The sequence below is a fragment of the Vulpes lagopus genome, chromosome 10 (assembly GCF_018345385.1).
Source record: "Vulpes lagopus strain Blue_001 chromosome 10, ASM1834538v1, whole genome shotgun sequence".
Taxonomy (NCBI): domain Eukaryota; kingdom Metazoa; phylum Chordata; class Mammalia; order Carnivora; family Canidae; genus Vulpes; species Vulpes lagopus.
Genome location: NC_054833.1, coordinates 49,467,212 through 49,491,109, shown reverse-complemented (window position 1 = coordinate 49,491,109; position 23,898 = coordinate 49,467,212). Strand labels below are relative to the sequence as shown.

The 23,898-nt window shown below is 39.2% G+C and overlaps 1 non-coding gene across 1 annotated transcript; it reads right to left on the bottom strand.

Annotated features, from left to right (window-relative positions):
* Nucleotides 1-2,694: 2,694 nt before the first annotated feature.
* On the bottom strand, nt 2,695-2,801 carry LOC121501134. The gene has a single exon (XR_005990554.1). It is a non-coding gene; the product is annotated as a U6 spliceosomal RNA (small nuclear RNA).
* Nucleotides 2,802-23,898: the final 21,097 nt, after the last annotated feature.

Below are 23,898 nucleotides of genomic sequence, written 5' to 3'. Positions count from 1 at the left end.
AACTAGAGACCACACTTAGCCAAGTTCCCATATAAAACTGTCACAGCTGCTCTTCCTCCAGAGAATTGCTCTCAGGTGATGGGAGCTGCCTGGCGTGGAGGGATATGTCCCCAACTGAGGAGCATGCCAGTCATGCACTGGCTGCAGGGTTACAAAGACCTGCTTATTCTCTTTTAAGATGGGGACGGTTTGTGGTTCAGTTTACATGAATTATTATAGATGACATATAGTATGACTATCTAATATGTCACATATTATTATAATATTATATAATAAATAATAATAAATATTATAATATATAATAAATAATAATAAATAATATTATAATATTATATATTAAATTCATAAATACATACATCCTAAATTACCATTGCCTTGTGTGCAGAAACCAGCTTTGTTTTCACCAAATCATTTCTCCTTTTCTTCTTCCTGGGCACATAAGAGGACAACGTTATTTTAGGGTGGACCATGTGACTAGATCTTTCAGCTGCTATAAGCAGATGTGATGTGTGTCACTCAAGGCCAAAATATAGAAGGGCAAAAAAAGTGTGGGTTCTCTGCATTTTCGGTTTCCTTCTGTGGCTACCTGGATAGTGTGAAAAGTTTAAATGCTGTAGATGCTCGAGGTAGTGTAGCTCTGTGATACTAACAGCAGTGCAAGTCCATGTGTCAATGCCTAGGAGGAAACTGCCTTGGAGTCATTAGACCTGGTGTGGATTTTCATAAGCAAAGATTGAACCTCTCCATGTTATGCCTCTAAAATTTTAGGATTTGTTTGTTACTAACCTAACATATATATACCTTTTCTTCTTCTCTTAGGGTGAAAGATACTATATCCACCTAAAGTTTTTGGTTTTGTCCTTGTTTTTTTTTTTTTTTTTTTTTTCAAGATACAATGTAAGTAAGCAATTTTCTGAAAATGCAGACAATGTAAGCAATTTTCTGAAGCCACCCTGCATTTTTATACTTCCATGCTCATTCCAGTAATGTGTCCTCTTGGTCTAGAAAGTCCCAGCACAGACTTGCAATCAGTCCAGTCCCTATTCTACTCTTTAGAGGCATAGTCCTACCTAGATTACTTACATTTCTCATTAATAAGAAAATTATAATTCCTAGTCAAAGTGTTGTTTTTTTTTTTTTTTTGGACTTAATAAATCAGTGTTCACAGAAGCCCCTAGTGTAATCTGATTCAGAAGTTAAAATGCCTAGCAGAAACTCATTAATGGTTTTGCTGTCTTCCCCCCCACCCCCCGCCCCTTATTAAAAAAGCCTAGACATCCTTCAAGGCTTACTTCAAATGTAACCTCTTCTTGCTTAAATGTTTTCCATTTTTCCTTTGCAGTCACTAGGCACAATATATGCTTTGTTTAGCTTTATTTCGTTCTGCCTAGAATGAGAGCTATTTGTTCGCACATCTTACAGCTTTCTAGTAGATTTTCAATTCTTCAAGGGCAGAAAGACCTGTCTCTTTCATCTTTGCATTTTCTCCTTCCTCCTCACAGCACCCAGTGAGTGCCTGGTAAGTAGGAGGTTCTCAACAATATTTATTAAAATGGAATGAAATGAAACCTAAAGGGTTTTGCAAATAAAAATGGACCTGTCTTTTCCCAGAACCTCCAAAGGCATTTTGGAAAGGAGGGCAAATGAGATAGGCAAAGTGTACGCAGTGTACATTCTTTAAATCATTTGCAAGGTTAAAACGGAAGGTTCATGCTGTCTGAAAGCTATGACAAGGAATATTTGCAGTTAAGCAAGTTTTATGAGGCAGTCATTCTACATGGATTTTACACAGCTCTGCTGGTAGCAAAGACATGCCACAGAGATATTTGACATTTTTCTTTACAGACCTCATTCCACTCAGCTCTGGACTCAGAGCTTCACTTAGCTTGCATAATGGCTGTCAGAAGAGGGAAGAAGCCTGCAACTTAAAGTCTCAGAAGGTGGCGAAAGAGAGAATGAAACCTGCAAAGGCGTTCTGGCTTTCATTGCCTTTTCACAGCTTTGACCACAGGGTTTAAAAATAATTGCAATGGCAGAGATTTAGATACTTAGGAGAGAACACAAGCATGTGTTTTTAAGTGTTTGCTGTCATTCTTCTTAGATAAGCCATAATTATTAGAATAGCTCATGGAATTATGGTTGGAACAGTTTTTAAAGCTGAGTTTTATAAATTTAGCTTTATAAAATTTAGTTTTGTTTTGTTTTTAAATATTTTATTTATTTATTCATGAGAGACACAGAGAGAGAGAGAGAGAGAGAGGCAGAGACACAGGCAGAGGGAGAAGCAGGCTGCCTGTGGGGGCCTGATGCAGGACTCGATCCTGGGACCCTGGAATCACCACCTGAATCAAAGGCAGATGCTCAATCACTGAACCACCCAGGTGCCTCAAATTTAGTTTTATAATAGAGGAATGGCAAAATATATTATGATCCATTAATTCTAAGGAATATTCTGAGACCTTTAAAATACCATATTTTTGCAGGGTATTTATCAACTGAGAAAAAGGTAAGAAGGAGTACGTTATCCAACCAGAGCAGCCCAGTTAAATATGTATGTCTAAAAAAGGATGTGTGTGCATATGCACGGAGAAAGCCTAGAAGGAAATATATCAAAGCTATAATATCTGTTATTTTAGGTTTTTGACTGGCAAAACTGTTGTGGGTAATTTTCAGGTGTTCTTTTTTGTTTTTGTTTTTAAATATGGAAACTTCACAAATTTGCATGCCATCCTTGTACAGGGGCCATGCTAATCTTTTCCACATCATTCCAATTTTAATATATGTGCTGCTGAAGTGAGCACAACTTTGATGTTTTTATAATTACTTTTCTGTGTCTCACTTTATATTTCTATAGGATTTTCTTTGAATTTTCCCCTTATATGTGCTATAAAAACAGAAAAAAATCAGAAAACAAAAGATGACTTATTTTGACTTAACGTGATAGCTTCCCTTTAGGCAGTTAGTATAGGTTTGGCACTAAGCATTTTTCATAAGTTATCTTATTTCATCTTCATAAAAATCCTGCTGTTATTTATATTTATTTACCAACTCCAAGAATCAAGGCATGGAAAGCTTAAGGAGCAGGGTTGTGGTAACCCAGGTAGAAAGTGGCAGCACTCAGATTTCACATCCACTGATGCACTCCAGAACTGTGCTATTAACATTAGACTCCAGGCAACTCCTAAGATGCACAGAGGGGAGAGGATATTCATGGTGAAAGGTCCTTGTATTATTTGGGAGGAATTCTGTTCCTAGCCTAGCCTGCTGAACACAGTGAGAAAGACTGAGGACTGATCTTGAAATGGAGGAAAGATGATCTCTGAATTAAGGTAGTAGGACTGACTGGTAATACACGCTGTATTATTATCCAAAACAGGTCCCCAATTTTTGATGGCCTGATTGATGGTTACAGAAATTGATGGTATTTGAAGGTTTTGACAGGAGAGTGGTAGTCAACCCTGTCCTTTTTTTTTAAATAAGAAAAATATGTTTGTTTTGTAATGTGTGTTACAGTAAAAAGGTCATATCCTTAACATATATAAAGCTCTTCCAAACCAATAAAAATGAAGAGTACAAGAACAGCCACTTACAAAAGAACATGTATGACCAGAGAGCCCATGGAAAAAATAATCTTTCTCATTAAACATTTCATAATCAAGCAATAAAATGTGATACCTATTTCTCTTTTCAAATTGATAGATGATTAACATACAGCACTGTATGAGCATTAGACATACAACCTAATGATTTGATACATGAATGTAACACAAAATGACTACCACAACAAGTGAACATCCATCACCACACACAATTACAAATTATTTTTTAACTCTATTCTATTCAACAAATATTATTTGAGACTGTATCCTAGGGACAAGTCTCTTTTTTTTTTTTTTTTTTTAGGGACAAGTCTTCATGCAGGTGGTTTTATTTTATTTTTTTTAATTTTTATTTATTTATGATAGTCACAGAGATAGAGAGAGAGAGAGAGAGATTGGCAGAGACACAGGCAGAGGGAGAAGCAGGCTCCATGTACCGGGAGCCCGACGTGGGATTCGATCCCGGGTCTCCAGGATTGCGCCCTGGGCCAAAGGCAGGCCCCAAACCGCTGCACCACCCAGGGATCCCCATGCAGGTGGTTTTAAAGGCTGGATAGGGGCAATGGAGACTAGGGGCAGCCAGGACTGTAGGTAAGGAGAGAGGTCAGGTTGGGCTCAGCACAGGAACAAGAATGCCAAGTGCTATCTGCATGCTGCCTTCCAGTTTCTGATATGATTTATTTATTTTTATTTTATCCACTGAAGATCCTTATAAAAGGGAAACACAAGCAGTATTTAAGAAGTACTCACTATATGCTAGGCACTATGCTAGAAGTTTTGCTCATTCTGGCTCATATAACCTCCTGAAAAGTTCCTTTTAGGAGGTCATGGTTACATACTAGCCACCTTAAGGTCAGAAGAGTGAATGAACACATTGTGAGCTCTGGAAACCCCCAGCATCCACATGTAGAGCTCTACCCACTGTACCACACTGCATGGGCTCTGGGTCACCTAAGGCTGACATATTGGTCACCTAAGGCTGACATATTGTGTCTCTCTCTTGCATTTCCACAAGAGAGAGATGTTCTTTTTTTTTTTTTTTAATTTAAAATTTTATATATTTATTCATGAGAGATACTCAGAGAGAGGCAGGGGGAGAAGCAGGCTCCTTGTGGGGAGCCCAATGTGGGACTCGATTCCGGGACCCTGGGATCACAACCTGAGCCAAACGCAGATAATCACGGAGCCACCCAGGTGCCCAAGAGACATGTTGTTAATCAACTTGGTACCTCTTTCAGCTTTTTTCTCATCTATAAAAGGAGTTCCAGTTTGCACATGCTCACCTGGTAGTTTCTCAGAAAATCTCTCCCATTATTCACCAACTGGGTCAGGATCCACTTGAGACATTCATGGCACAGTGGTGCAGGCTGTAGACTTTGGGTTTAACTTTTTTCTCCTCATTGTGCTCTGTAAAGTTCACTGCATGGGCTGATGCCTGTTTTTAGAAACAGTTTTATTGAAATATAGCTATGTTCATTTGTTTACATACACCTATGGCTGTTGTTATGCTACAATGGCAGAATTGAATAGTTACCAGAGAGACTGGCCTTCCAGGTCCAAAGTATTTAGTATCTGGCCCTTTACCAAAAAACAAACAAACAAAAAACCCACCCTAATCATAATACCCTTTGTCCTATTGTCTACTTGGGTCCCCTACTGCTCTTCCTACCGACTGCAGTTTTAGTTCAGTGCCATCTTGGAAGCCCACCATCTTTAAGCCAGCCCTGTCTACTCCCTGTCCCAACCCATCTTTTACCTTGGATAGGAGTTTGAGGAGAACACAGGAGCTTAGCTCAGGTCTTGGAGAAGTCCCCACAATTACAAGAAAAGAGGAAAAACAAAACTGTCAGAGGGTTTGCAGAAACTAACAGCAAACAACAGACAGATTTCAAAACAAGGCAAAAAAACAAAAGACAGGCATTTAATGGTGTCTAGAGTTGCAAACACACTTGAGAAAAGTGAGCAATGAGAAAGGCTGCTGAACTTGACCCTTAGCCGTTTATGGGTGACCTTTGGAACTGAAGTGTCCCCTGAATGACGTGGGTGGAAACCAAATTTCTGGCAATGAAGAAGATAATGATTTGGATTTCCAGAATGGACTCTGAATTACTGGCTGAGGAGGTTAGCACTTCCTGCCTGCCTAATTTCTCATGGGCAATTTTGTGATTTTGTTTCCTTATTTAACTTCTCTACACAGTAAGAAGCGCTAGTTACGCTCATCATTTGCAATCAAGCAGCTGTTGCCTCCGGAGGCTCTCTGGTCAATCCACGTGTCTGCTTCCCCAGTAGCTCTGAGTGTTTGGTTTCACTCAAGTTTTTCTTTTTTCCCTTTTTTGAAAGTGTGGAGACATAGTTTGTGCCCTGGTATGTGCTCCTTGAATTCCTTGATAGGAGAAGCCTTGGAATGTTAATGAGGTCACTCCTTTCCTGGTGGACAGAGAGATCAATGGCTTTCAGGTGTTAATGAGAGGTCCTCAAAATTTATGCCCATTGTTAGAGAGCTGATGGCTCCCTGCTGAACTGTTAGACCTTTCTTAAATGGACAACCAAAGACATTTTTTCAGCCCTGCATAAATTTCAGTCATCAGGCTCGGATATGCAGTACATGCATCAGAAATTCCAGCTGTCTCAGTTATGAACTTCTTTCAAACTTTCATGTCTCTGACCTCAGATAGAATTGGTCCTCTCCATTCCAACCATTCGTTTGATCCCCATTTCTATCACCTCCTCCAGGCATTCACCCATCATTTATCCCATTTCTTCAATGTTTTTAACTTCTACCTCTCCACTGTGTCTTCTCTTCAACCTACAAATATATTTAAGCTGCTCCCTCCCTAAAAAAAATTTCTCATGTTATCTGCCTTTTTCTCAAGTTATTGCAGTCTGTGCAATCACACACACTCCCCTTTTACAGCAAACTGTTTGAAAGAGAACACTAACCCTAGGTATTATTCCCTCACTATTTTTCTTGCCTTCATCCAACTGGTGTGGGTCCCTGTTAAAAATACTCTGGAAAGGTCATTACTGATCTAACTGCCAAATCCACTGACTTCTTTCTCTTCCATCAGGCCCCTCAGGCATCTGGTCCCTTTCCTGAAACCCTCTTACATCACGTGCTAGGGATCAATGGTTTCCTGGTTCTTCTCCCCTTCTGATCACTTGCTTCTTAGTCGTTTTTGTGAAATCTTGTTTCTCTCTTCCTTCATGCTATGTCTTCTCAGAGTTCTGTTCCAGGCCTTCTTTTCTTTATTTACAAATTCTTCCCAGGCTTCTTCATCCTCATTAATGATTTCATCTACCTTTCAAATGCTCAAAAGACTCCCAAACCTGTATCTCTGGTCTTTCTCTCCCTCTCCTGAGTTCAAGATTAGTGATACCAGTTAGTCATTTTTGCAATGATGGGAGCTTTTTTTCTGTACCAGGTGATGCAGTAGCCACTAGCCTCGTGTGGCTATTAAACATTTGAAATGTGACTACAGTAATGAATCAAATTTTAAGACTTATTTTTTATTTTTTATTTTGAGAGAGAGAGCATGCATGGGTGGAGGGAAGGGCAGAGAGAGAGGAGAGAGAGAATCTCAAGTAGGCTCCATCCTCAGGGCAGAGCCTGGGTCTCGATCTCACAACCCTGAGATCATACCTGAGCTGAAATCAAGAGTCAGAGGCTTAACCAAACCGAGCCACCCAGGAGCCTCGAATTTTATGTTTTATTTAATTTTAGCCGATCTGAATTTCAGCAGCCACACATGGCTAGTGACTACTGTATTTGATAACACAGCTAAAGACGCTTTAATTTAAATTCCCTATTATATATCTCTTTTAATTTTTTTTCTATAACATATCCCAAACCAAGCCCATCACCTAATTCCCCAAATATCTCCTCCTGTTATATTCCCCATTTCATTAAAATGGCATCACCATCTGAACATTTACCAAATGTCAAATCTGATTTTTTTTCCCTCACCTCACACTGATAATCAATTGTTACTGTTGGCAAAGTATTCCTAAAATCTGATTCTCTTTTACTGCTAATGATTCCTTAACTGCTAACTATATGTCCAACATTCATTATTAATGGCTTTTAATGCATTATCCAATCACTTCCTACACATGTGCACATGTGCACACACACACACACACTCATGCTTGATATTTGCCATTATAAGTGCTAAGACACACCCAGTACAGCCAGGGAGATAATCTTAATTACAAGTCTGAAAAGAACAAGATAACGAGATACCTTAAAGAACTATTAAAAATGTTGAATTCCTTAGACTGTTGTGTTCTCTGGACACTCTTTGTAATCTCACCTCCCTGTTATCTCATACTCCACTGTGGCACATGACAATGTTGCGATGGAGACTGCTAATTCTTCATTTTTCCTGTTCCTTTAAGATCAATCAGTAGTTTACTTCTATTCCTCCTTACTGTCTAGTGATTTGAACAGCAACCAGATTGTGGCCAGAAACTACTTTGAGGGATGGCCTTCCGGTTCTACTGAAACCATGCAACAGTCCCTAAGACAATGTCATCTGGTTGCAAGTGTCAGAGCCAAGTGCCCCTTGAGTCGTAATAGTTATATTATATTAGTTCCTCAAAAGTTGATCTTAGAGTTGCCATGTGACCTAGCAATTCCATTTCTAGGAATCTATCCAAAGGAATCAAAATATGCGTTCACAGAAAAAAAGTGCACATAAATGTTAATAGAGGCATTATTCATAATAGCCAAAAGATAAGGACAGCCTAAAGATTCATCAACTGATGATGGATAAACAAAATGTGGTATATCTATAAGATGGAACATCATTCAGGGACGCCTGGGTGGCTCAGTCGGTTAAGCACCTGCCTTTGGCTCAGGCCATGATCTCAAGTCCTGGGATCGATCCTGTGTCAGGCTCCCTGCTCATGAGTCCACTTCTCCCTTTCCCTCTGCATCTCATGCCATCCCCACCCCCTGCTTGTACTCTCTCTCACTCTCTTTCTCTCAAATAACTAAAATCTTAAAAAATAAAAAGATGGAACATCATTCAGCTGTAAAAAGGAACAAAGTACAGAACATGCTACAACACAGATTAAGTTTAAAAACATAATGCTAATTTACAAAATCTAGACACAAAGTTCACATATTACGTGAAGTATCCAAAATAGGAAAATCCACAGAGACAGGAAATAGTTTAGTAACCACTAAGCTATTTGTCAGGGAGTGGGGAGGGGAAGATGGAAAGTGAACTAAATGGGTATGGGGTTTCTTTAGGAAGGGATGAAAATGTTCTGGAATTTATTGATAAATTCTATAGTGGTGATGATTATACCACCTTGTGAATATACCAAAAAAAAAAGGACAATTTAAAAGGGTGACTTTCATAACATATGAATTATGTCTCAAAAAGAAAAAGAAAAAGAAAAAAGAAAGAGAACCTATATATGCAACTATGACATAACCCAACAATTGTACTCTTGGTCATTCATCCCACAGAAATGAAACCTTAGGCTCATTAAAACACATGAGTATTCATAACATGAGTATTCATAATAGCTTTATTCTAATAGTCAAAACTAGAAACAATCCGACGTTCTTCTATGGGTGAATGGTTAGTCCATTCACTGTGTACATTCATACCAGGAAATGATACTAGCAATAAAAAAACATACACCATTGGCATAATCAACCACCTGGATGAAATGCCAGAAAATTATGCCTAGTGAAAAAACAGCCAATCCTCAGTTCTTACCTACTGTATAATTCCATTTCTGTAGCATTATTGTAATGACAGAGAAATGGGAAATAGGTTAATGATTGGCAAGGGTGAAGAATGGGGAGGGGAGGCGTGAGAGGGAAGGATGTATGACTCTAACAGAGCAACAGATAGGATCCTTGTGGTGATGGAAATGCCCCACATCTTGATTTTATCAATATCCGTATCCTGGTTGTGATATTGTGCTATCGTTTTGCTGATGCTATCACTGGGGGAAAGGAGGAGAAGAGCATGGGGCTCTCTCAGTATTACTTCTTACAATTGTATGCAAATCTACAATGAACCTAACATTTAAAGGCTTAATTAAAAATAAAAAACAACCTCTAAAGTCAGCATCTGGAGGTACTTGCCAATTTAAACTCAGTGGAAGAACTTGAATACCCTAAGATATAACTGTGCCACTTAAATTCTCTGTAGAAGTAATCAGTTTGGAAGAAAATGCCAGGGAGATTGCACATTTGCTGAGCAGGAGCCAAATGTGACCATGAGATGGGGAGGGTCAAGTCAAAGGCATCTGTCAGTGTAAGGGTGTGTTTTGCGAGAGAGTTTAGCTGATAGGAAAACCTCAAAACTCCAGGCAGGATCATCTGACTTTGGAAAAGAGATTTTAATGGTCAGTGTTATGTGGCAACTCGGCAAGGCTATAGGCCCCACTTACTCAGCTAAACACTAACAATCTAGGTGTTGGTCTGAAGGTGTTTTGTAGAGATGATTAACATTCATAACCAGGAAACTCGAAGTAAGGAGATTATCCTAAATAATCTGGGTGGGCCTTATTCAAGCTGTAGAAAGGCCTCAAGGGCAGAACTGAGTTTTCCCTGAAGAAGAAGAAATTCTAGGGGTGAGGGGTGGGCAAAATGTTTGAAGGGGAATGGGAGATACAGGTTTCCAGTTAGGGAATGAACAGGTCACAGGGATGAAAGGCACAGTAGAGGGATTATAGTCAGTGTACTATGGCAACTACACTTGTGGTGAGGACAGCACAATGTACAGAGAAGTGGAATCACTATATTTATTCACTGGAAACTGATCTAACTTTGTATGTTAAGTGTACTCCGATAAAATTTTTTTTTTAAGTAAAGAAGAAATTCCACCTGCTGATCGCAATTTCGGTTCATACAGATTCGCGTGTTTGCCTGACAATTCCACTCTGCTCTTTTTGGTGGCCTACCCTATAGATTTTGGATTTGACTGGCAACCCCTGCAATTGCATAACCTATTTCCATGCAATAAATATCTATATCTATATCTATATCTATATCTATATCTATATCTATATCTATCTATATATAGTTGACCCCTGAATAACACTGTACAGGTCCCTTAATATGCAATGGGTTTTATTTTTTGTGTTTATATGTGTATATAAATACAGTGCAGTACTGCAAATGTATTTTTCTCCCTTATGATTTTCTTAATAACATTTTATTTTTAGCTTATTTTATTTTATAAATATTGTAATAATACATATATAAAATGTAGGCTAATAAACTGTTGGTGTTATCAGTAACTCTCTAGTCAACAATAGACTATTAGTAGTTAAGGTTGGAGGGGGAGTCAAAGTTATATGTGAATTTTCAAAGGCACAAGGGGCAGGTGTCCTTAACCTCTGGGTTGCTCAAGGGTCAATTGTATGTTGCAAGCAATAAATCTCTTTATCTCTTTCTCTGTATATATATGTGTGTATCTCACCTGTTCCTACCCTCTATTGAGACCCTACCTAATATAAGAAATTGTTGTATTTAAAAAAAAAAAAAAAAAAAAAAAAAACCTCTTTTCTCATCTAGCAGACTCCAGAAGTGTTTTGAAAACAACTCTGCAGACCCAAATTTTATTATGTTGTAGCTTTGATTTATTTCCTGGAGGCCTATGAGTTATAATAAAACTCTAATTCCTACAGTCAATTAGAAAATAATGGAGTTAAGTTTTAAAAAACTCCCCCTAAATTTAAAGGCCAAATGGGAGTGAGTTGTTTGATCTTCATTTTTGATGAGATATTATCAGCTACGAGATGGAAATGGCCTATATTGCCAAAAATAAACTCTTTTTCTTTCTTTCTTTCTTTCTTTCTTTCTTTCTTTCTTTCTTTCTTTCTTTCTTTCTTTCTTCTTTCTCTTTCTTTCTTTCTTTCTTTCTTTCTTTCTTTCTTTCTTTCTTTCTTCTTTCTTTCTTTCTTCTCTCTCTCTCTCTCTTTCTTTCTTTCTTTCTTTCTTTCTTTCTTTCTTTCTTTTCTCTGTCACTTTCTCTTATCCTCCTGTCTTGTGTTTATCAAACTTCTATTGAGACTTGGCCATGTCAGGCTAGGTGCTAGATACTGATATTACAAATACAAGGAAGCTGAGTCCTATCTGGCTTCCAGGTCCTGCTTATGGTCTCTCATGGAAGAAATGAGCATAATTGACTAATATAAAGAGTGTCTTGTGGGGATCCCTGGGTGGCTCAGTGGTTTAGCGCCTGCCTTTGGCCCAGAGCACGATCCTGGAGTCCTGGGATCGAGTCCCATGTCGGGCTCCCGGCATGGAGCCTGCTTCTCCCTCCTCCGGTGTCTCTCTCTCTCTCTCTTTCTATCATGGATAAATAAATAAAATCTTTGAAAAAAATAAAAAGAGTGCCTTGCCCTAAGGAAAGAGATTAGTCTCCACCACCATCTTTGGAGATTCATTTTCCATTTTGGGGCAGGGTGAGGGGCATCCATGACATATCATTTGTTCATGATTTTGAGGAACCTTTGAACTATTAACTGCATGCCCAACAGCACATTTGACATCAAAGAACAGAGTGGCAAATTCTTCTGAGTTCTTAACATTCTTTACTCATGAACTATGCATTCCCTGCTGATAACATTAGGAAATCTATTTTACTAAAGCAAAATTTCTGGAATTACTCCCTATTGCATCTTGTCTGTCCTTTTTTTCTGCCTAGGCTGAACATGAATACATGATTATACTTTCTCACACAATATAGTGCAAGTTCATATTTTAGATGGCGAAGTAGTGGGCTCTGTGACATGAAATCTCTATTCAAGTTTTGATTTTACCTCTATTTTAAAACTCTATCTGATGTTCAAAAATAACTTTTTGTTTTTGTTATTGTATCTGTAGTATGATTTTAAACCAGCAGAAGAGTTATTTTTCTTTGCCAGGTTTTTGACATCAAAATAAAGACACTATGGCTTTCATTAGGACTCATGACTTTAATTTACTTGTTTAGGGTCTTCTCAGAGCAGTTAAGAGGATGGCTTTGGGGACAGTATGGCAGGCTTATACCACAGGAGCCTGAGTTTCCTTATCTGTGAAACAGGGATAATAGTTAATTCTTCAAGGCTTAAATGAAGTGGCTAGCTAAGAAATACACCCAGCATGCAGTGAGTACTCTATGAATATTAGCCATGGTTATATCGTCCTAGCAGTATTTTATAAGTACCCTATTGGTTATAGCATGTGTCTTATAATGCTCACACATCATGGAATTTTTAGGAAGGCAGGCAGCCCATCATTGCTAACACTGTGCAATCAAGGTAAACCCTAATCTTCAAAACACTCTCTAGATATATATATATATAGAGAGAGAGAGAGAGAGAGAGATAGATAGATAGATAGATAGATAGATAGATATGTAGATATGTCTCATTGTACAGTAAATGTTATATATATATATAACACTTACTATTTTTAAAGCATTCACCTCCTCATCTGCTTTACTTAACCATTTATATGGCCTGCAAAAGCACATCTAGTTTTCCATTCCACCAAGAAGTGGTTCTTCAAGAAACGGAGGAAGGTTCTCAAGCTTAAAATCTCAAACATGGAAGACCTTGAACTAGAATTCCAGTTCTTTTGAGTCTATATTTTCCCATCACATCTCACTTATTTTGTCTAATTCAAAAATTCACATTCCTTGAAAGTGAAGAATTTGAATCTAATAAAAACATCCCTATTTTTTCAGTGACCTCCTTTTTAACATGCCTCACCGAAGAGTGGAGATACACAGACTATGTCTCTCAGGATTTACTCTGATCACGCTGCCCTTCTGTACAAATATTTCAGTTATTCTGTCTTCCAAGACACAGCTCAGTGCTCATATCTTCTTGATCACTCTTGCCTGTTCTTTTGTCTGTCCAACTCTCTGAACATTTATCCTATCCTCCTTTTTATTGTTAGTTACCTTTTTATATGCATGCCTATTTCTTCAGTGTGACCATTAACATCCTTATGCAGAGGGACCATAGCATAGCACAGTACAGTTATTTGATGATGAAGACTGTGATAATGATAGTGATAATGATTACAATACCTACTGTAATCTCTCCAAGTAACCTTTTTGATGGTTTGTGCCCCATGGTTGTGACCTTGGCAAGCCATCATCAATTGGTCACCAATTGTTCACCTGTTCACTTGTATTCATTCATTTGACCAATATTTTCTGAGACTATATACTAGACCCTATCTACTTTCCAAGTTTATAAAGACAAAGAAGGTCTGAACTCAGGGACTTGCATTCTAATGGAAGAGACAGACTTAAAAGCAAATATGCAAGGTAGTATTATATATATTTCAAGTGCTAGAATAGTAATACTACTAGGATGGCAAAAATGAGGGAAAGATTTCTAAGTTATTAATGAGGGGAGAGATGGGTTCAAAAAAAACTTGAAGAGAAGAGGAGAGATAGAGAAGAGATGTGGTTCAGAGAAGAGCAAGTCCTAGAAAATGAGTAGGTGGGACAGCTTACTTACATCTGTTTTTTTCCCCCCCTGCTATTGGCAGCTAGTACATCCCAACACATGACAAGACCACTAGTTTAAAGTGCGTAGAGCTAAAACAGAACTGGAGATTTTGACCTTCAACAACTGGAGTAGAAGGTAATGACATGATCTAATTTAAAGAAATAAATTACCCGTTATTTGGAGAAGTTGACTGTGAGATGACCCAGAATTATATTAAGATCATTGTGGCCTGCTTATTCAGAAGAACAAGCCACTCTGTGGGATTCTAAAGAGCTCATTAAGAAAAACAGACTTGCTCTGTCTTTGAGACTTTCACAGAAATCGTGTGTAGATATGTCTCATTGTACAGTAGTAGGCAAAATCTCAACGTAACATATTTTACTCAGTATGTGGTACCCTGTGCCAGGTACCATTATAGGAGCTGAGACTATAGGAATGAATAAAGTAGAAACAAGTTATTGCATTCCTGAAGCTTACATTCTAGTGGGAGGAAATCAGTAGTAAGCAAATAAGTGAATGATTTAGTGCATTAGGAAAAGAAAGTGTTATGGAGAAAAATAAAGTGGGGAAGGCTGGTAGGGAGTATTGAGTGGGGCGAGTAAGCAAGTTGCAATTTTTATTTTATTTTATTTTTTAAATAATTTTATTTATTTATTTATTCATGAGACACACACACACACACACACACACACACACACACATACACAGGCAAAGACACAGGCAGAAGGAGAAGCAGGCTCCATGCAGGGAGCCTGACGTGGGACTCAATCCTGGGTCTCCAGGATCACACCCTGGGCTTCAGGCGGCACTAAACTGCGGCACCACCGGGGCTGCCCGCAAGTTGCAATTTTTAATTGACTGATTTGAAGAGGTCTCACTCAGAAGGAGGCAATCAAGCCAAAATATGAAAGAGATGAGGGCCCAAGCAATGTAAATGTGTGGGAGAAGAGAATTCTAGGCTAAATAAACAACAGTATGTGCAAATGCCCTGGGGTAGGACTATGCCTGGTCCATTAAGGAACATCAAGGAGCCAATGTGGCAGGAATGGAATAAGTGAGGGGAAGGACATGAGGTTAGCAAGGTAATTAGGGGACAGATTATGTAGGGCTTTTATCTTTTTTGAGTATGTTGTCTTTAACTCTGAATAACATGGGGAGGCATTGGAACTTTAAAGCATGATCTGTCTTTTGTTTCAGTGGCATAATGTAAGCCGCTGTATTGAATATATTCTCTCAGAGAGCAAGGGGCAGAATTGGAAAGAATAGTTAGGAGAGGGCAGTCCCGGTGGCTCAGCGGTTTGGTGCCCCCTTCGGCTCAGGGCGTGATCCTGAAGATCCGGGATCGAGTACTACATCGGGCTCCCTGCATGGAGCCTGCTTCTCCCTCTGCCTCTCTCTCTCTGTGTCTCTCACGAATGAATAAATAAAATCTTTAAAAAAAATAGGAGATGTTTCTTGATAATCCAGGTAAGAAGTAATGTGGCTGGGTCCATGATGGTAGCAGAGATATGTATAATGACAATAGGTCAGAATCTAAATACAATTTGAATATAAAGTAAACAGGATTTGCTGATGGTGAGATATATTGTAGGAGACAAAATAAAAAGTAAAAAATGCTTTTGATATCATCTGTTTGCCATTAACTGAGATGGGGAGGAATAGGGGAGAAGCAAGTTCTGAAGTAAGATCAAGTTTTGGACATACTGTATATGAGATATTTACTGGACATTTAAGTAGAAATGTTGAATAGCAATCAAATGTATGAAGCAAGGAATTAGGGGAAAAATCCATGTTACAGATCCAAATTTTTGAGTCATTGGCACATAGATGGTATCTAAAGTCATAAGACAGGATGAGATCACCAATGAAACCAGTTGAAATACAGAAGAAAATCCTGGGGTACCCAGATTAGGGGCTGTGAATATGAAAGGAGCCAGCAAGAAGTCTAAGAAAGAGTAGCCATTAAGGCAGGAAGAAAGATATGTGGAATGTGTGGTATGCTGGAAGCCAAGCAAAAGAGGTTACAGAAGGATGTATCCAATATTATATCCAATATTTCAGTAGACCAAGATGAATGAGAAGGGAGAACAATCACGGCACTTAGCAACATTGTAATCATTGGTGACTTGATAGAAACACTTTTCAGTGTGGAGTGATGGTGAAGAAAACCTAACTAGACTGGATTTAAAAGAGAATGAGGACAGAGAAATTGGATACAGCAAATATAGACAACTTTTAAATGAGTTTTCTTTAAAGTAATCAGAGAATGGAGCTAAGGTTAGGGAATATAGTGTATTTCGTTAGTTTGTTTGTAAGGGGATATAATATTATAACCCTAAAATCTGTATGACCCCAGTATCCTTATTGGAAGAATGAAACTACATGCCAGAGTAGGGACAGACCAAAATCTGGGTACCTGTATCACTATGCTTCCCCTGTAAAAGACTAAAAGTTCTAAGAGATTGAATTCTTTCAGAAGAATTTTTCACCTTAATTTAACTGACATAGCAATCAGAAGAGTTTGACTTAAAGTAAACCAAATTGTAAAATCATAAGCCTTAAAGCTGACAACCAAAGTTAGGATTCAACAGTGATACCCCTGGTTGATTTCACTCTTAGAAGAACATTGGCAGCTTAATGACAACTTTGAAACAATAATTTGGTGACCAAGCTATGAAATTTTGATCACACCAGTCTTCGCATTTAATTTAAGGATTATACTTGGGAGAATCACAGAATATGGGGGTAAAAGCAGCTTTGAAGAGGATTTAATTTAATGTGCATCTTTTATCAGTTGGTCACTTGAACCCCCAAAGAATAAAATGACATAACTGAAATCACAAAGCCGGTAAAAAAACCAGACCCTGGCTCTTATGATCCCAGCAGGGGCCCAGTGCTATGTCTCAGGCTCATTTCACCTGGGAGAGTGCTCTGCTGAGGCCTAAGTGGCCTGTGTATCAGTTTATATGGCAATTTTCCATGAAGAACAGACATGATAAGAAAAAGCTGCTAAATTAGCTGGTAAATGCTGAAGTCAACACTTTCTTGATTGCTTTCCCCGGCAGTCAGCAGCTAAAATAAAGAATTAATGCCCCAAAGCTGTGTCATTCATATGTATTTATAGAGCACCTTCTGTATGCCAGGCATCATGCAGACCTCTAAGAGGGATATGATGAATTCTGTGCTTTCTTAGGGCTTATGTCATTTCCAGAGAGGAGAGGGAGAAAGGGGACTGACAATTTCTGGGCTGGGCACCTTTATGAATAATCCCTTCTTAAATTTCAGCATAGCCACATGGGGTGGGAATGGTCATTCCCTTCTTACAGGTACATAAAACTGGGGGTAAGCAAGGTTAATCATGTTGCTCAAAAAGAGCTATTCTGGACACACATTGCTGACTGTGGAGATCATGTTTTCTTCTTGCACACCCAGTGGGCAACTGGAATCTGATATTTTACTTACATGGTAAGGGGCTCTTTCATGTGGGAAACTACATTTTTGAGGGACTAGAAAGAAGATGTGAGGAAAAGATTCTAACAACTCAAGAGAAACTTGCATGTGGCTTGAACCAGTAACTCAAAGAAGGGGTGATGTGCTGTCCTTTTCTGTCTCGTAGGGGAGGGGGAGGGGAAGAGGGCCTGGGAAGTCCCTGCAATTAGTTACTCAGACTTGCATTATTCTAACACAGGAAACCGACTAATTTTCATGATGCCACAACACTAGCTGAGAATTTCTTTACAAGCTGGTTACGAATTTTAATGTTTAGAGTTAGTGACCAGTCATGTTGTTCTATCTTTGGAAAAGTTGAGTTTCAATAACCTAAGGGACAGATTTAAATAAATGGGTATTAAGTATAGTGGCAGAAAACATATATCTAGGAGTTGGGATACCTAGATTTTAGTCCTAAATCTGCCTCTTCCTGGCTCTGAAACTGGGGGCAAATCACTTTGGTAAGACTCCCAGGGTCCTACTTTGCTCATCTTTAAAATGAACAAAATGATGAGTGCTACTGGACATGATTCTTGAGAACAACTGAGATATGTAAAAGTGCTTTATAAACTCGAATATTGGAGTGACTGGGTGGCTCAGTTGGTTAAGCATCTGCCTTCAGCTCGGGTCATGATCTCAGGGTCCTGGGATTGAGCCCTGTCTTGGGCTCCCTGCTCAGCAGGAAGCCTGCTTCTCCCCCTTCCTCTTTGTCTGCTATTCTTTCTCTCTCTCTCTCTCTGTCAAATAAATAAATAAAATCTTTTTAAAAAACCTTCTAGAATACCAGTACAGATCTCAGTTATCATCATTTTATAAGTATTCTTAAATTTCTGATTGCAGTATAAGGTATTTTGAACATATGAGGGTTATCCAGAAATATTTAGTCATCTCTGCTGGTCCTTCTGAGAGTCTTTGCTTTTGAGTGACATAGAATTGCAAGATCCAGTTATATCTCTTGGGCCACTTCAAAGAATCCCTGGCTCTCGGAAGTTCTAGAGCCCTTGGAGGAAACAATGAATCTTGGAGTACCTTGGACTCCAGCCAAATTCCCAGGTGCTCTCCCGTGCCAGACCTCACAGTGGACATGGGATTATATAGGCTTTAGAAATGTGATAGTTTTTGGTGGTGCTGTGTGTTGATCATCAAAATCACACTGAAAATGAAAAATGTAGGCATTCTTTTTTTTTATTATTTATTTATTCATGAGAGACGTATAGAGAGAGGCAGAGACATAGGCAGAGAAAAAACCAGGCTCCTCACAGGGAGCCCGATGTGGGACTGGATCCCGGGACTCCAGGATCACGCCCTGAGCCAAAGGCAGATGCCTAACTGCTAAGCCACACAGGCGTCCCAATGTAGGCATTCTTAATGAAAATATGTGCAACTATTAATGTGTTGAGCCTGGGTCACTGTACTTGATTATGTACTGTTGGCTCCTTGGAAATTTGGAATTTCCAATGTGTAACTGTTCCTAGCAACAGTTGTTCCTTGGAATTAATATGAAGGACGTGATTATTAGAAACATCCTCAGTATATTGAGACCTTGCATGGAAATCTATATCATTGGCTTATTTTGTGCAGAAATTTCATTTAAAATCTACAAAAGAAAAGATAGAAGGTGAAGTATTGTACTAGAAATGTGAGAAGATTTAATTAGAATTGTGGCTCACTTTTTCTTTTAAATTAAATTATTCTGCATCTTTATTGTTTCCCACCTCATTATTGCATTCATGATGGCAATGGATGAAAGGTAAATTGTTCTGATTTAATGGGTTGAAGTTACTGCAGAGGGATTTGATAGTCAGAGTTCTTCTTAGCTTTTGTAATTGAAATAGATTTGCACTAAAGATACACTGTTAACAATTTAAATAAAATGTTTTTTATCAGCTAAGAACAATTTTCATGGGACAAACTTAAGTCTGTACCTTTCTGACTTTGTGGGCAAAGAATTTGATTAAAATTGACCAGCTAAGTGTGACTGCCCTTTAGAGCAATGGAACATTCTAATGAAAAACCCATTTGCTGGGGACCATGTACTGGTGAGCTGTAGCTGACTGGAGTCACTGTGTGGTTTTGGCTGAGGAGCTGTTCTCTCTGTGAAAAGGAGAAGAGGGAGGCAGTAATAACTTGCATGGGCCAAAGTTGGCCAGATGAGATTGCAGTCACCTTGGTCGGGAATTGCTTGATTACAAGCAAGAGAAATCTGTTCAAAATTGCTTTAATATAAATGAGACACCAATTGCTAAGAAACAGGGTATCTTTCAAAGCAGGGAGTGTAATCAACCTCATGGGAGGCTGAAACCAGAGCCTGGACAGCAGGTGGGAGCCCAGGCAGCCTGTTTGCTTGTCAACTTATTTCTACATCAACCCTTAGATTCACATGGTCTCTTACCGTTGCCTCTTTTGGCATATCTGATTCATTTTTTATCTCTCTAGACACCAGCTTTCTCTGGCTACTTGCACATGGGCCCAATGAAGCCATCCTAGACCAAGGTGATGGAGCCAAGTCCTGAAGTCTTTTGCATTCTGATTCAATTTCTTAGAGTTTAAGGCCTACTTAATTCACTCTGAAACTGGTAGTATAGTCTGGCCTTCAGGATCCCTGGAATTCTAAGTGAGTACCAGAAGTCCAGGGAGATGCTCTGAGGGCTGGGCCCCAACATATCGGCATGGCTTGGTAGGGGGGAATCTGAGAAAAATTGAAAAGTTAACACGTGCTCTTGTCTTTCTCCATGTTTTCCATCTGAGTGCCATCACCCCACCGGGGCCATCTGCTGCCCTCACACTGCCTCCTCTGATCCCCATGTTCTCTCTTTCTATAGACTCATTTCAATGATCTTCATTGGTTTTTACCTTCTCAGCTATGACCTCTCATTTATTCAGCTGTGATCTGACACCATCTAACAAACATAGAGTCCTCTACAATTTACAAAGAATACTTGTTTTCAAAAGCGTTGACTCAAATGATGAGAATGCCAGATGCAAGACAGGAGTCATGTGAGGCCAGAAGAGTCTTGACATAAATGTGAAGTCAGAAATATTTGGATTTGAATCCCACTTCTGTTACTTTTAGTTGTGAGAACTTAAACTTGGATGGCATCTCTGCTCTAGCATTTTCAATCATTTCATTTCTACTTACTGCACAGAGTTACCATAAGCATTGAATGAGGTAAGGTGGAGGCCTGGGTGGCTCAGTGGTTGAGCGTCTGCCTTTGGCTCAGGGCATGATCCTGGAGTCCAGGGATTGAGTCCCACATCAGGCTTCCTGCATGAAGCCTGCTTCTCCCTCTGCCTATGTCTCTGCCTCTCTCTGTGTCTCTCATAAACAAACAAACGAATGAATAAATAAACAAACAAACAAATAAATAAATAAATAAATACATTCTTTTAAAAAAAGAATTAGGTAAAATATGCAGGTATATAAAGTACCCAGATTTGCTAGGCTTTCAATAAGTGATAACCCCTCAATCTTCTCCGTTCCCCGTGCCCTTCACTCACATCTCATTAGAAGAATGGTCACTTTTTAGAGTGAGCTCAACACCTGGTGGGAACATTTAGAAACTCTACGGCTTCTCCTTCCAAGGCAGGTAATTCCCCTTTCGTATGCACAGATTGGAGACAGGCTATCACACTCTTCCAGTGAAAGGTTGGTTACAACGTCCAAGACAAAAGGCTCCAAAGCAAAGAGCCATTTCAGATCTAAAAGGTGTCTGTGGGCATCATGGACCAAGGAAAAGATGGGGACACATTTCTAGTAATACCACCTTTTAACCCTGGAAGCTCCTTTTTTAGATAGCTGTATTAACTTTATATATATAACCCAAGGTATATACCCAAACATAGCCATAGTCATGAAAATAATAATCTTATGAACAAGTGCTGCATTTTTGCCACAGGTCCTATATTTACCATATCAAGGGTAGCATTTCATCTCATGCAAAACCCTTGGAGTCATTATCCCACTTTACAGGTAAGGAAGACTTAGATCTGTTCAGTAACCTGTCTAAAGTTTGAGTGTATTAAAAGATATAGGGATTCCAACTGCAAAAATGATGCTTCTAACCCACTTACAACATGTTGCTCTGTGCTCCACTGTTTCCCATGTTGCTCTCATTGTCCTCAGCCCCAATCACAGCGCTCACCAAGTCACCTGGGAGGTCCAGTTCCCCATGAACCCTAGCCCCGCTGGGCTGCATGGACAAACTGCAGCCCCATAGCTGAGATCCACACCCCATCCATCTCATAGATGTAGAACTCTTGCCACTAACAGGCATACTGAAATTCTGTTACAAATGCAAAATTTCACCCCAGATGTACTGAATAAGAACTGGCACTTTAAAAAGCTTCCCAGTTGGTTTCTGTGCATACTAAAGTTTGAGAAACACTGATCTGGTGTGTGAACCACAGTGGATGTAGATTATCTTAATTGCTTGGGTATTTTTCAGCGTGTTAATCTCCTTTCTGCATTAGCTCTAATGTTTGATCCCTGTTAGGAATCTCTGTCATGGAGCTTTTCACCTCCCTCTCCTTTCCTAGCTTTATTCAATAGCAGTTTCTTCATTGATTGAGGGGATTTGGGAACTAGGACAGAATTTAGTTTTGAGGGGCGTCTTTTGTCCCACCCCAAAGAGAAGGCACCGCTCAGGTCCTCTACCACAGAGGTCAGGCCCCCTGACTGGGAAAGAAAGCATTCACAGCTCAGAAGAATGAAGAGATGTCTTAACTGGCTTGCTGAATTTGAGCCTTCTCTCTCTGTTCTCCTTTCCACTTCAGGCTTGAATACAATTACAGTTGCAGGCATGACACTTGTCCATCTTTAGGTGAGACGTGCTAAAGATGTCAGCGGCTGTGCACCGAGTTTGCTGCTTTCAGAACATTTCTGTCTTATTTTTAAGAGCAAAGAGAACCAGAGAAGGGTAATTGATGCCTTTAAGGTAGTAACAGAGGGGCACTGGGTCCTTCACTCTGGCGAAACAGAGATTTCAAGTAATTCTTAATAAGTGGCTTTTAAATTGCATGGAGGTTGGTGAAAATAGGTCAAGCTGTCCTTGGTGCTGGCCAATCAATTATAATAGATGACTTTTAAATCTTTTAAAAAATTCTACAATTTAGAGATGCAGCAGAACAGGGGAGCTTCCCAGACTCTCTCCATCTCCATTCCTTTCACTGAAGCCTGGCTTAGAAGGCCCCAGGAAGGATGTGGAGACCCTATGAAGGCTGGCTCCCCGGCTGCTGACAGTAGAGCTCAGATAAGAAGGCTGGAAACCCTGGAAGAGGGAATTCTGAGAAACCTGACTATCGCCTCTCATGGCTTCACAGTAGTTCTTGGGGAGAAGACTTAGCCATCATTTAGACTACAAATCACTTTGTTCTTTGGTTATAAAACTAATACATGCTCATTATAGAGAATTTAGAAAACACAGAAAGATCCATAGAGGGAAATAAAAATTGCCTGTAATCCCACTAGCCGGAATAATTATTTATATTGGGTTATAGTTCTGTTCAGCTATACACATTTTCTTCCACTTCACATCTTCATGATCATTAATAAACGTTGTTAAAAATGTGACTTTAATGATTGCTCCATATAAATGTGCCCAGTCTTACTTATGCAAGATTACTAAATTGATCATTTCAGCTATTTCTAATTCTTAGCTATTAAAAATATCTGTTATGAATGCTCTCTAACACAAGTCTTTAACCATCTGTGATTAGCCCCTTGGAATACAATCCTAGGAGCAGGATTATAAAGTGAAAGATGTGATTCATTTTAAAGTTTTGGATACAGATTGCCAATTCCCTCCCTGGAAAGGTTGCTTCCAGTTTGCAGCTTATTAGTACCTATTGTGACCTTTTCAGATAAAGTCGTCAGTATGCTTTGATTCATAAATAATAATAACAACAGCTAATTCAAAGTGATTTAAACAGAAAGGAGATTTAGTGGTTTAAGTAAATGGATGATACCTTCCTTGTTTCTTCCCTGTGTTAGTTTTATCCTCAGTCTGAGATGGCTGCTGGCAAAGTGCTGCTGCTTTTATACCTAGAGGAGAAAGACAGTTCAGTCCCACAACTACAGATAAAAGCCATTCTGATTGGCCAGGAAAGGCTAGGATTACCAGGCTAGGGTAATCCTGTTACCTGATGGATGCTACCACTGAGCACCCTAGGAAGGGAGGCAGCCAAGTGAAGTCAGGCCCACCCTTGCCATACTGTTGCTCACAACAGCAAATGTATGTCATGCGTGTTGGCAAGGCAACCACTATAGTCTTTATATCCTGTTAAATATTGTCAATTTAAAAGCTTTACTAACATGATAGGCAAAAGTGATATT